Source organism: Thamnophis sirtalis, unplaced genomic scaffold (assembly GCF_051295495.1).
Source record: "Thamnophis sirtalis isolate CommonGarterSnake01/CBP01778 unplaced genomic scaffold, rThaSir2_p1.2 scaffold_4, whole genome shotgun sequence".
NCBI lineage: Eukaryota > Metazoa > Chordata > Lepidosauria > Squamata > Natricidae > Thamnophis > Thamnophis sirtalis.
In genome coordinates this window covers 1,839,160-1,852,715 of record NW_028261384.1, presented here as the reverse complement: position 1 = coordinate 1,852,715, position 13,556 = coordinate 1,839,160, and the positions used below count along the sequence as shown (strand labels likewise).

The window sequence follows — 13,556 nt, the reverse complement described above, 5'->3', positions numbered from 1 at the left end:
TTTATCCATCCATCTATCCATCATCTACCTCTCTCTATCCTATCTACATATCATATCTGTCTGTCTGTCTGTCTGTCTGTCTGTCTGTCTGTCTGTCTGTCTGTCTGTCTGTCTATCTATCTATCTATCTATCTATCTATCTATCTATCTATCTATCTATCTATCTATCTAGCTAGCTAGCTAGCTATCTATGTATCTATGTATCTATCTATCGGATATTTTTGTATATAGATTATAGCAAAAGTGTAATTTTAGAGAATAACAGAGTTGGAAGGGCCTTCAGAGGTCATCTAGCCCAACCCACTGATCAAGTAGGAGACCCCAGACCACGGGTGTCAAACTCAAGGCCTACATGGGGTGTTTAAATCTGGCCGTGGGCCTGGCCTACAAATATCAAGAGGAACCACCTGTGGCGCCTCTCCTGGCCAAAATGGATGGCGGTGGCTGCGCAGTCTCTTTCTCGTGTGCTCCACAGACCCCAGTAACCACGATTTTGTAAAAGACGAATCATAAACACAGTCACACGCTAAACCAAGATCCTTGAAGGAAGCCTTGAAGGTTGTGAGTGGTCTGGATGAGGAAGAACCCCCCCAACAGATAGACTATGCTTTGATCTGGCTGCTTTCAGGATGCCCCCCCCCCCCCAGAGCTTGACTGGTATCTTCCAACCTCTCCTTCCTTTTCCTGCAGGCTCTGGGCTCAAAGATCAGGACAAGGAATTCAACTCTGCTTCCAGAATTTTCTCCCAATAATCTGAGCGCATTCCCCATACAGGCAGTCCTCGACTTACAACAGTTCGCTTAGCAATGGCCCCGAACGACGGGACCTGTGACCCCTTTCTCACGCTTACGACTATACTCATGTGATTTGGATGCTTGGACAGCCCACTCACATTTATGACGGTTGTTATACCCCGGGGTCACGCAACACCCCCCCCCCCCTTTTAGAATCTTTCGACCAACAAAGTCAACAGGAAATCCCAATTCACTTAACGACTGTGTGACTTTCTTAACCACCGCTGGGATTCCCGGTGAGAAAAAAACGGGAAAGGGGACGAAATTCACTGAACCCGTTTCTCACTTAGCAACACTTGGGTGGGGCTCAACTGGAGTCATAAGTCGAGGACTAGCTGTATGGCGGAGTCTCCTCTTCCGGATATAAGCATGAAGACAAAAAAGAATCCGCATCTCAAATCAAGATTATGCTTTTTACAATCAAACAATACTCAATGGACCGATTTCGCAAATAAAGAATTGAAATTCTGAATTTTCACCCTTTCGCTTGTATCATTTACAAACATGGTTTAAATTTACTTCCTGTCCTGCTTACATAAAGATTTTCCAGAAAAACCTGTAGAAACCCCCCCTTCTCTCTCTCTCTCTCTCCCTCCCTCCCTCCCTCCCTCCCTCTCTCTCCCTCTCGCCATAATCCCTTCTGAGTATATTGAGGGCTTCTCCACATCTGGTATCTGAAATGGTCCACCTTTAGGTCTGGAGATAAAACCAAATGAAGAAACCAAACCCGCTTTCTAGATATAAGAGATCATGTTGACCATATTTGAGGTGAAGCCCCACACTCGAGGGGCTTTCACAGAGAATAGGGGGTCATTCTCCAAAGCACTAGAAGGTAGAAGAAGCAATGGATGGAAACTCATTAAGGAGAGAAGCAACCTGGAATTAGAGGAATTTCCGAACAGGGAGGACCATTCACCAGTGGAACAGCTTGCCACCAGAAGTTGCAGGTGTTGCAACACTGAAGGTTTTCAAGAAGAGACTGAGTAATCATTTGTCTGGAATGGTATAAGGTGTCCTGCTCAATCGGGGGGGGGGGGGTGAGCTAAATGACGTCCAAGGTCCCTCTGTCATTCTGTAAGGGTCTCCTGCTTGAGCAGGGGTCAGACTAGAAGACCTCCAAGGTCCCTTTCAGCTCTTCCAATTCTGTAAGGGTTTCCCGCATGAGCTGTGGGTTGGACTAGATGACCTCAAGGTTCTTTCAAACTCTATTATTCTGTAATTCTGTAATTCAAGCAGGGGTTGGACTAGAAGACCTCCAAGGTCCCTTTCAGCTCTTCCAATTCTCTAAGAGTTTCCTGCATAAGCTGTGGGCTGGACTAGATGACAAGGTTCTTTCCAACTCTATTATTCTATAATTCTGTAATTCGAGCAGGAGTTGGACTAGAAGACCTCCAAGGTCCCTTTCAGATCTATTATTCTCTAATTCTGTAAAAATCTCCTGCTCGAGCAGAGGTTGGACTGGAAGACCTCAAAGGTCCCTTCCAAGTCTATTATTCTCTAATTCTGTAAAGGTCTCCTGTTCGAGCAGGGGTTGGACTAGAAGACCTCCGAGGTCCCTTCCAGTTCTGTTCTGATGGAAGTGTCTGCCAGACAATAAAGGGCTGAATTTGACCCTGGCGGAGGGAGGGGGCCATTGTAAAACAGCCAAGTCCTCTCTATGACCTCTCCATCCTGCAGGGCGGCGATGGTGAGGGCAGCAGGGCAACCGTCCGAATAATCCGGACCACCCAGTACCAACAGAAGCGATGGAGACCTTACCGGTTGGGTAGCCTCTCAGCTCTGAGCCGATGGCTGATGAAGACAGTGGTGAGTGTTTCGCCAGCAGGGAGCGATAAACCTTATCAATTTGCCAATCAAAATTTCCCCCTGGCCTTCCCAACAGACTATCGAAAGCTTCTGAAAAAAATATGTTTCAAATTCTCCTGATTGTTTTCACATAAACCGCTTATTCTTAGTGCAGACTCCATTTGTCTATACTGTAACATAATAATTTCTTTTTCAGCATTTCCAACTTTTTGTTGCACCACGTCGATTTTCGATACCAAATTAGTATTGGCATCATTAAGGACATTGTGATTTACTTTACTACAAGAGACATGAGGAATATGATATTGCAAGAGTTCTATAAAACCAAGCTTCAAATTGGGGGTCAGGAAGTGACTGTTCTGAAAGAGATACCACCTCAAATGCTAAGATCCAGGAAAGACTATGCTTTTTTAGTTGAAGAGCTTAAAAATCGTCAGCTACAGTTCAGATGGGAGGCACCAGTTGGGCTAACATTCATCTTTGAGGGGCAAAGATACCATCTTAAATCAGTATGGGAAGCTCGAAACTTTTACCATAATATCCTGAAGGCCGGACATCCCGCCCCACTTGGACCTAGAGAAAGAGAACAAGAAGGAGAAGATAGACAGCAAACTACACAACTATCAACAAGGATGGATCATCTTTCTCCCTCAGAAGTACAAGGAGCCAAGGAACAAAGACAAAACCGTGTGATTACCAGACGAATGGATCAACAATTAAAAAAACAACAATCTACTAATTCCCAATGATTTGTTTTCTAGGGTGAAGAAGATAAAGATATCTGCCAGAGTTTTATCAGATCATAATCTAGTTTGGATGGAGTTGGGAGGGGTGACGCAAGCAAGAAGGTCTTGGAGATTGAATGAAAATTTATTTAGACATGAGAAATATACCAGCGAATGTAAAAGATTGTTAGCAGAATACTTTGTTTTCAATATGAATAAGGGTACATCTATGGAAATTGTATGGGATGCAAGTAAAGCGTATATGAGAGGAGCTTTGATAAATCTAAATAGATTACATAGACGTAAACAAGGGGGAAAGTGAACAGGACTGGAAGATGAAATTAGGATGATGCAAAATGTTTTTTTTAAACTTTTAAAGTTTACTCCTCAGTTATTTTTGTTAGGTATAATTACTGATTGTGCAGCTGTAGAGATTAATTTGATTTTGCACTTAATAACTGCAGTTAGATTGTTGGTGGCGCAATACTGGAGGAAGGAAGACTTGCCTATAATTCATTAATGGACACTGAAAGTCACAAATTCAGCCGAGATGGCTAAAATATCTGCATATCTTAAACATCACTTAAACGAGAGATATAAGTGAGACTGGAAAAAATGGATTGATTATATACAAAATAAATATGGATAAACGAGACGGGGAAAAATGCATTGATTCTATAAAAAATAAATACGGGACTAGGAAATTCCAGATAGCTTATGATTAAGATCAGGAATGATATAAATTGTTTAAAGTTAGCTTAGCAAGGAGGAGCTAAGCTCAATGTAAAGGGTGAGGGAGGGAGTTTTGATGAGGGGTGTTAGATTTTAATGTAATATGATTGCACATGTATACTGTCTTCTCTTATTTTTTCTTTAAAACTAGGATATGTTAAGTATATTGTTATGGAAGTATAAATACCATCAACATAGATTGGAGTTTGCTCAGAAGCGGAAATACACCAATGAGAGGAATACACCAGAGCGCTTAGGGCAGCGAAAAGATCCCATATAGCCACCTTGGTTGCGTCCGCTGAGTCCCGCCCAGCCGCCCTGTTTAAGATAACCCGCTCCCTATTAAATAAAAGGGAGGCGGGGGAACCCTTACAGGGCAGAGCTGAGGATTATGCCCAATTCTTAGCGGACAAAATTGCTCGGTTTCGGTCGGACTTGGACTCCACCCCTGCAGTTCCAGCCGAGGCACAAGAGGATCAGATGGAACACCTCTGGGTTGAGTTTCAGGATGTTACCCCCGGGGATGTGGACAAGGCCATGAGGGCTGTGAGTGCCTCCACCTGCGTACTGGACCCGTGTCCCTCATGGCTGGTTACCAGCAGCAGTGAGGTGACACGAGGCTGGATCCAGGCGGTCGTGACCGCCTCTCTTCGGGAGGGGAACTTCCCCGCCGCACTGAAGGCGGCGGTGGTGAGACCCCTCCTAAAGAAGCCATCTTTGGATCCAGCTGTCCTTAATAACTATCGTCCAGTCTCCAACCTTCCCTTTCTTGGGAAGGTTGTTGAGAAGGTGGTGGCCTTTCAGCTCCAGCGGTCCTTGGAGGAAACAAACTATCTCGACCCCTTCCAGTCAGGCTTCAGACCCGGTTACAGCACTGAAACCGCTTTGGTCGCATTGACTGATGATCTATGGAGAGCCAGAGATGGAGGACATTCCTCCATCCTGGTTCTCCTTGACCTCTCAGCGGCTTTCGATACCATCGACCATGGTATCCTTCTGCGACGACTGCGGGAGGTGGGGGTGGGAGGCACCGTGTTGCGGTGGTTCTCTTCCTACCTCTCGGACAGGTCGCAGTCGGTGTTAGTGGGGGGGCAGAGATCGTCCCCTAGGCCCCTAACATATGGGGTGCCTCAGGGCTCGGTCTTATCCCCCCTACTATTCAACATCTACATGAAACCGCTGGGAGAGATCATCCGCAGGCACGGGATTAGATACCATCAATATGCGGACGATACTCAACTGTATCTGTCCGCCCCGTGCCAACTCAATGAAGCGGCAGACGTGATGAGCCGGGGTCTGGAGGCGGTTATGGACTGGATGAGGGCTAACAAGCTTGTGCTCAACCCAGAAAAGACCGAGTGGCTGTTGTGTTTCCCTCCCAAGGATTCCACCAATATTCCATCTCTCAGGCTGGGGGGCCAAACTCTATACCCCTCAGAGAGGGTCCGCAACTTGGGAGTCCTCCTAGATCCACAGCTATCATTCGACCACCATTTGACGGCTGTGGCTAGGGGGGCATTCGCCCAGGTACGCCTGGTGCGCCAGTTGCGACCCTACCTGAATCGGGAGGCACTCACAACAGTCACTCGGGCCCTCGTGACCTCTAGGCTGGAATACTGCAATGTGCTCTACATGGGGCTGCCCTTGAAGAGCATCCGGCGTCTTCAGCTAGTGCAGAACGCAGCCGCGCGAGCGATAGTGGGTGCACCGCGGTTCACCCACATTACACCTATCCTCCGCGAGCTGCGCTGGCTACCTGTCGACTTCCGGATGCGCTTCAAGGTGCTGTTAATCACCCATAAAGCCCTACATGGTAGTGGATCTGGATACTTGAGAGACCGCCTTCTGCCAATTACCTCCCTGCGACCAATAAGATCACACAGATTGGGCCTCCTCCGTATTCCATCGGCCAGCCAGTGTCGGCTGGCAACTACAAGGAGGAGGGCCTTCTCAGTAGTCGCCCCGACCCTTTGGAACGAACTCCCCGTGGAGATTCGTACCCTCACCACCGTCCAGGCCTTCCGCACAGCCTTGAAGAACTGGCTAGCCCGTCAGGCCTGGGGATGAAGATAGTTGCCCCCCCCCGAATGATGAATGCATGTTGGTTACTGTTTTTATTATATGTGTCTTTGTTATTGTCTGTATTTCCCCTTCCCCGATTTTGTGTGAGCCGCCCTGAGTCCCCTCAGGGAAAAGGGCGGCCTACAAATCTCAATAAAATCACAAATCACAAATCACAATGAGAGGAAACCAAAGGGAGACGAAAGACGGGAAGAGAGGGATAGGAGAGAGGGTAAGGGGGGAAGATGAGGAGGATAAGGAGGAGTGGAATGTAGAGAGAGGAGAAAGGAAGGGGAAGTAGAGTAGGAAAGGATGATGGAGGGAAGAAAGGAGGTAGGAGAGAGGTAGAAGAAAGAGGTGTATGGAGAGCAGAAGAGCTAATAATGGGTTTTTATATTTTTGGGTGTTGATGGCAAGAAGAACTGATGTAATTGCTATTTAATACAATAGGATACTGGCTATGTAATAGTATACATGTGATTGTTTGTTATGAAAATGAAAATAAAAAAGTATATTTGAAGACCATGGTGAGTGGCGCTGGGCGCTATGGGGGCAACGCTGCTCCTCCCACGGGTCTTCGGAGGGTGGCAACCTGGAGAACTGGTAGGGCGTGGATTTTGCGGTGGAACAGGGCATCAGGGATGGGTAGCTGGACTCCAAAGTTGGCAGTTCTTGGACTGAAGGGGTCCTTGGGGCGCTCTTAGCATGGTGGTTTTCTTGCAGACATCTTGTGACCCAAATAGCTAACATCTCAGTGCTAAAAGGGTGAGGGGTTTGCTCTTATTTTCATATACCTCCACTCGGGTCCTCTCACTGTGGTTTGGGAATGGCGGCTCTCCGGCCCTCAAATCCTGGTAGGACCCTGTGAGCATCTCCTCCCCCTTCCTTTGGTCCCCCAGAGTCCTCCACAGGAGAAGAAGGCGGCCCCCGCCAGGTAAAGAAGCCAGTGCCAATGGACTCCCCCCCCTTCCTGGTGCATTCTCAGACTCCAATTTTTGTAGTCTGAAGTAATGACTGAGGAGACCGGTCTACTAACAACGAAATGGTTTATTCAACAGAAACTTAGTCAAGTAACAGGCAACGAAAACCCCCGCCTGACAGCTATTTATACAGCCAGCTGTCAGACGGGGAACCAATGGGAGTACAGGGTTTCTCCCACCAAGAGGCAGGCACGTCCTGGCCAATCAGAGGCGCCTTGCACAGCGCCATCTGCTGGCCAGGACACAACATCAATGACCCACCCCACAGCGGGCAAACAGGTGAAAGCTTTCAGGCTTCCCCTGGGGACTTTGCTCATCAGACAGTCGCCAAACGGGCTCGCGCGACCCCTGGCTATGACGGCTATAACCGTCATAAATATGTCTGTTGGCAAGAATCCAAATTTTGATTACTTCACCAGGGGGGGGATTTTCGCAATGTTTTTAAGTGTGAAAAACAGTCATAAGGGACTTTTTTCAGTGCCATTGCAACTTCCAATGGTCAGTAAATGAACCGTTATAACTCGAGGACCAGCTGTCAATCAATAATGCAGGGCTTAATTTAGGCCAAGCTCTTGTGTCGCCTTAAACCATGGTTTGCTTTCACTGCTGCAACGGTCGTAAGTGTGGAAACTGGTCCTACGTCCCTTTTTTCAGGGCTGCTGTAACTTCAAACAGTCACTAAATGAATTATTGTAAGTCGAGGACTACCTATAAATCAACAATGCTGGGCTTAATCTTGGCCAAGCACTTGTGTTGCATTAAACCATGGCAAGAAAGATTGCAAAAGGAGGCAAAACTCACTTAACAACTGTCTCAATTGTCAAGGACTATCTGTGATCCTCATACAGGCAGCCCTCAACTTACGATGGTTCACTTAGTGACCATTTAAAGTTACAACGGCCCTGAAAAAACTGACTTATGACCTTTTTTCACACTTACGACCATTGTGGCATCTCTGTGGCCGTGTGATCAAAACTGAGATACTTGGCAACCGACTCGCATTTATGATGGTCGCAGCGTCCCGGAGTTCCACGATCCCATTTTGCGACCTTCCGATGAGCAAAATCAACAGGGAAGCCAGATTCACTTAATGACCATGTGTCTAACTTTAATAATTGTGGTGATTCACTTAATAATGGTGGTGAGAAACTCACTCAACAACCCAGACTAGAAGACCTCCAAGGGCCCTTCCCTTCTATGATTCTGTAAGGGTCTCTGCTCGAGCAGGGGGTTGGACTAGAGGACCTCTGAGGTCCCTTCCAGCTGTTATGATATGGTTCTCTAAGGTTCCTCTCCTCCCTTGCATTTCTCTGATCCTTCTTCTTTGTCCTCAAAAGGAGCAACATTGTAGGTAGGAAAGTAGTAAGTGAATCAAGGCTTGGTGCGTCAGTGAGAAAGTACGGAAGCAGATATCCAAAGCAAACATCTCATTATCTCTTCACCTGAAGGTTTGGGGTCCAGCAGGACATCCCTCCAAGTGGCTAATCATTGGCCAGAGACTGAAGGCCATTGCTCGGCCTTATGCTAACAATCCAGATGTGTCCACAATACCCCGTTAACGGGAAACCAGAAGTCAAAGTCCAGCCACGGAGCATAGACAACTCGGCGGGTTCTCAACTCAAGCGATCCTGCCTCGAATCTTGTGGACAAAGACGGCCATGAAGAAGCTTTGGTTGATCTCGGCCTTCCTCTTGGCTTTGGTGGTTGAGACGGCGGTCAGCGTTCCAGTGAGTCCACACTGCCCGTGGTTAACGGGGTCGGCTGGGTGGGTCAGTTTAGAAGACGTTTCTTGTGGGTTAGGATTTAGGGTTAGGGGGCTCTTCCTCAGTGGTTTCCCTGCAGATGTTTCATGACCCAACTAGGGAACAGCATCAGGGCTAGATGGGAGTGGGGTTTGCGGAGAGGAGGAAGAGGAGGAGGAGCAGGAGGAGGAAGAGGAAAAAGACGCTGGTTTTCCTTCCTCTGTTTTCAACTGGCCGAGGGCTAGCAAAAACAATCTGAAAGCAAAACCAAAGGAGAAACGTTTCCCCTTTTGCATTTGAGCATGGAAGAAGGAGAAAGGGAAAGAAGAAAGACAAAGAAAAAGATGGGAAGAGAGCAAGGAAGGAAAAAGAAGGAGAGGGGGGAAGGAAGAAGAAAGGAGGAGGGAATGAAAAAGAGAGAGAATGCTTAGTGGGGGAAACTGAAAGTAACCAACCTAAGTCTGCCTCTCAGAGACTGCGCTTCAAGGCCGTTTTCCCCAGGAAAGGAATGGAGGCACAAGACAGCCTGCACTCAGAACGGCCGTTCCAAAAAACATCTTCTTTGAACATGATTGGACAATGGAGTGGGGTGGAGGGAGCAATGATGGGATGTGCCTAAGACGGGAATGTTCCACCCAGGGATTTGCCAGTCGCAAATTTCAGTTCTGGCTTTGCTTTATCATACTCCACTTGACCGTTAGTAGACTAAACCTTTATCGACCAATGAAGTTAAAGGTCAGTTTGGCTTAAATGTTCAAGTTGGGGCAGGATTGCTATCAGGCCTTGCCCAGCCTGTACAATGTTTATCTATTGTAAGAAAAAAATGCCTCTCGTTTCATTTTATTTATAATTATTTATATTTTGCACTTCTTTTACTGCCCACCTAGCTGCTTAATGGCAGTGGGGTTCACTTAACAACTGTGGCAAAAGAGGACGTAAAATTAGGTACAGCTGAGTTTAGCAACCTAAAAATCCTGTCCCAATGGCTGCATACAGGTATGCAGCTATTCCTTGACTTATGACCAGAATTGAGCCCAACATTTCTGCTACTAAGCAAGACACTTGCTCAGTGCATTTTGCATTCTTTTACCCCCATTCCTGCCCCCGTTGTTAAACAAATCACTGCAGCCATTAAGCTGAAACACAGTTCTTAAGAAAATCTGGTTTCCTCACTGAGTTTGTTTGCCGGAAGGATTGAGTGACCTGGGGACACTTCAACCGTCATAAGTATGAGTCTGTTGCCAAGCATATGAATTTTGATCCTGTGACCCCGGGTCACTGCAACCGTCATAAATACAAGTCAGTTGCCAAGCGTTTATCATTGTGAAAAAGTCAAGGCCAAGTGAAGTAACAGAAGAAGGGGCTTCGGAGCTCTGTGGTAGAGATAGTCCTTGATTACGGGTCACAATGGAGCCCCAACTTGATGTCATTAGGTGAGTCTTGCCCCGTTTTACGACCTTTCTTGCCACGGTTGTTAAGTGAATCGCCACAGTTGATAAGTTAGTCAGCCGGTCACTAAGCAAATCGAGCTCCCCCCCCCCTTAACTGTGCTGGTCCGAAGGTCGCAAGAGAGGATCACACGATCCCTGGGAAATAGCAATGGTTGTAAAACTGAACCAGTGGCCCAGGATTTGAATTTAAATCACATGATCGCGAGTGAACGGATGTAAGTCGTAACTGTGAAAAATGGTCATAAGTCACCTTTTTTTCTGGGCCGTTGCAACTTGGAACAGTCACTAAATGAACCATTGTATATGGGCTCACTGGGGAAAGCTTTTCTTGAAGCTGTGGGAACTGGAGGTTTAAGAAGATGCACGTTTTATAAAATGAGAATGAAGGAAGTTTGATGGACAAGGAAGCGGCCACACATCGAACGGAGGAATAAACTTGGTTGACTCTTATCTTCATCAGGAATGAGAACCAAAAGGCCAAACCAATATTTGAAGAAGCCACGACTTCCTTGAGAAGGTGGCAAAAACCAGAAGGTTAGGATCGGATCAAGTTCAGGAGAACCTCAAAAAAAAAAAAGGACTTTCAAGAACATAACGCAGTTTACGAAGAGGTCCTGTAGACGTGGCATGGTTTGCCAGAAGTGCAACTGAGGGGCATGGCCGTAAAGTCAGAAGCCTTAATCGAATTCAAACTTCAGGGTAGAGTTGGAAGGGACCTCAGAGGTCTTCTAGTCCAGCCCCCTGCTCAAGGAGGAGATCCTTAGAAGATCATAGAATTCAGCGAGTTGAAAGGGACCTTGGAGGTCTTGCAGACTAGAAGACCTCCAAGGGCCCTTCCCTTCTATGATTCTGTAAGGGTCTCTGCTCGAGCAGGGGGTTGGACTAGAGGACCTCCGAGGTCCCTTCCAGCTGTTATTATATGGTTCTGTAAGATTCCTCTCCTCCTTGCATTTCTTTTGATCCTTCTTCTTTGTCCTAAAAAGGAACAACATTGTACGTAGGAAGGTAGTAAGTGAATCAAAGCTTGGTGCGTCACAGAGAAAGTACGGAAGCAGATATCCAAAGCAAACATCTCATTATCTTTTCACCTGAAGGTTTGGGGTCCAGCAGGACATCCCTCCAAGTGGCTAATCATTGGCCAGAGACTGAAGGCCGTTGCTCGGCCTTATGCTAACAATCCAGATGTGTCCACAATACCCCGTTAACGGGAAACCAGAAGTCAAAGTCCAGCGACGGAGCGTAGACAACTCGGCGGGCTCTCAACTCAAGCGCTCCTGCCTCGAATCTTGTGGAGAAAGACGGCCATGAAGAAGCTTTGGTTGATCTCAGCCTTCCTCTTGGCTTTGGTGGTTGAGACGGCGGTCAGCGTTCCAGTGAGTCCACACTGCCCGTGGTTAACGGGGACGGCTGGGTGGGTCAGCTGAGAAGATGTTTCTTGTGGGTTAGGATTTAGGGTTAGGGGGCTCTTCCTCAGTGGTTTCCCTGCAGACGTTTCATAAGCCAACTAGGGAACATCATCAGTGCTTGGAGGGAAGGGGAGAAGGAGGAGGATGGGGAGGAGGGATGTGGGATCCTTGGGGGTCTCTGAGCTTGGTGGTTGTCTTGTAGACATTTCATGACCCAACTGTGTAACAACATCAGGGCTAGAAGACAGGGAGGTTGTTTCCTACCTGGACTGATCTGGAATGGGTTTAGTGGGCTCTGCTAATCTCAGTCTGAAGAGATGATGGGTATTGTAGTCAGACAGCCGGATTGGAACAGGCTGCCTTAACCTGAAAAGTTTCTCCAGCCGGCTGGTAAAGAGGGGTGTTTTTTCTTTTTTGCAGAGACGCTGTGGTCGTTACGGATGTTACTCCTCCATCGCATTTGGAATACCGCTTGACAAGGTAGAACCAGTGGTGGGTTTCAATTTTTTTTACAACTATTCTGTAGGTGTGGCCTGTTTTGTGGAAGTGGCTCAGCGGTCATGTGACCATGTAGGCGTGGCCAATTTGAAAAATGTGCTGAAACTCACTTAACAACACTTTTGCTTAGTAACCAAAATTTTGGACTCAATTGTGGTCATAAGTCCTTTCTTTCTTTCTTTCTTTCTTTCTTTCTTTCTTTCTTTCTTTCTTTCTTTCTCTCTCTCTCTCTCTTTCTTTCTTTCTTTCTCTTTCTTTTTTTCTCTCTCTCTCTTTATCTCTCTCTCCTTTCTTCCTTCCTTTTGCATCTCTCTCTCTCCCTTTATCTTTCTTTCATCTCCCTCTCCCACTTTCTTTTTCTTTCTTTCTTTCTCTCTCTCTCTCAGTTTGTCTCTCACTCTCTGTGTGGCTCTTTGCCTCTATCTCCCTCCCTCTGTGTCTCTCTCTGTCATTCTCTCTGTGTGTCTGTCTCTGTCTCTGTGCGTCTGTCTCTCTCTGTCTCTCCCTCTGTATCTCCTCCCTGCCTCTGTGTGTATCTGTTTCCCACTCTGTGTGTCTGTGTGTCTGTCTGCCTGTCTCTGTCTGTCTCTCTCCCCCCCCCTCTCTCTCTGTAAGCCGCTGTCACACCTGTCGTCCTGGATCAGGCTGAGCTGCCTGTCCTTCTTCAACACCTCCGGGGGGTGCACATCCATCGTAAAATCCATCGGGTCGTCCAAAGTAGCGGGGCTCAGCAGGACCTTGGCTGAATGCGTGCAAACGCTCAAGTCCGCTGCTCGCCACTCCACAGCTAATTGCAAAGTTCTCTCTGGAGATTCTGCCGGGCAGAGGCAGCGATCCCCTCTCGAGCTTCGGTGAAGGGGATCTTTTTCTGCGGGAGGGAGCCTGGAATTTCCCCGCTGAAGTAGAAGGGGAGGCTTTCAAGCTAGTCTGATCCTGCTTGAAAAGGCTGCTGTGACGGAGCAAAGGGTTCCCTGGCTGAGGATTCCCTCCTTCAGTGTGTCTCTGGAATCCCCCCCTTTTTTTTACAGAAGGAAAAGGTTTTTTGACTGGACAGCTCGACAGGATTAAGGCCGTTCTGCTCCTCCGTTGCACTGCCCTCCTCTCTCTGATAGCCACCTGGTTAAAAAGGAGGAGGAGCCCATCTGAGAGACCGCCTCCTGCCATTTACCTCCCAGAGACCAATAAGATCACACAGATTAGGCCTCCTCCAGGTTCCATCTGCCGGTCAATGTCGGTTGGCGACTCCCCGGGGGAGGGCCTTCTCTGTAGCTGCTCCGGACCTATGGAACAATCTCCCCGTGGAGATCCGGACCCTTACTACTCTTCCGGCCTTCCGCAAAGCGATTAAGACCTGGCTGTTC

At 47.5% G+C, this 13,556-nt stretch overlaps 2 long non-coding RNA genes across 3 annotated transcripts in view; both read left to right on the top strand.

Moving 5' to 3' along the window:
• Window positions 1-13,556, top strand: part of LOC148045732 (uncharacterized) — a 32,562-nt gene that overhangs the window by 12,012 nt on the left and 6,994 nt on the right. Inside the window, exon 5 of one of the 2 annotated variants that reach the window (XR_015696302.1) lies at window positions 691-1,266. The exons of the other annotated variant lie outside the window; for it this stretch is intronic. This is a non-coding gene — a long non-coding RNA (uncharacterized LOC148045732). Of the gene's footprint in view, window positions 1-690; window positions 1,267-13,556 lie in introns of those variants that run through there. 2 annotated transcript variants of the gene reach the window in all.
• On the top strand, window positions 8,517-12,373 carry LOC148045733 (uncharacterized). The gene is made up of 3 exons (XR_015696307.1): window positions 8,517-8,825; window positions 11,275-11,664; window positions 12,118-12,373. It is a non-coding gene; the product is annotated as an uncharacterized LOC148045733 (long non-coding RNA).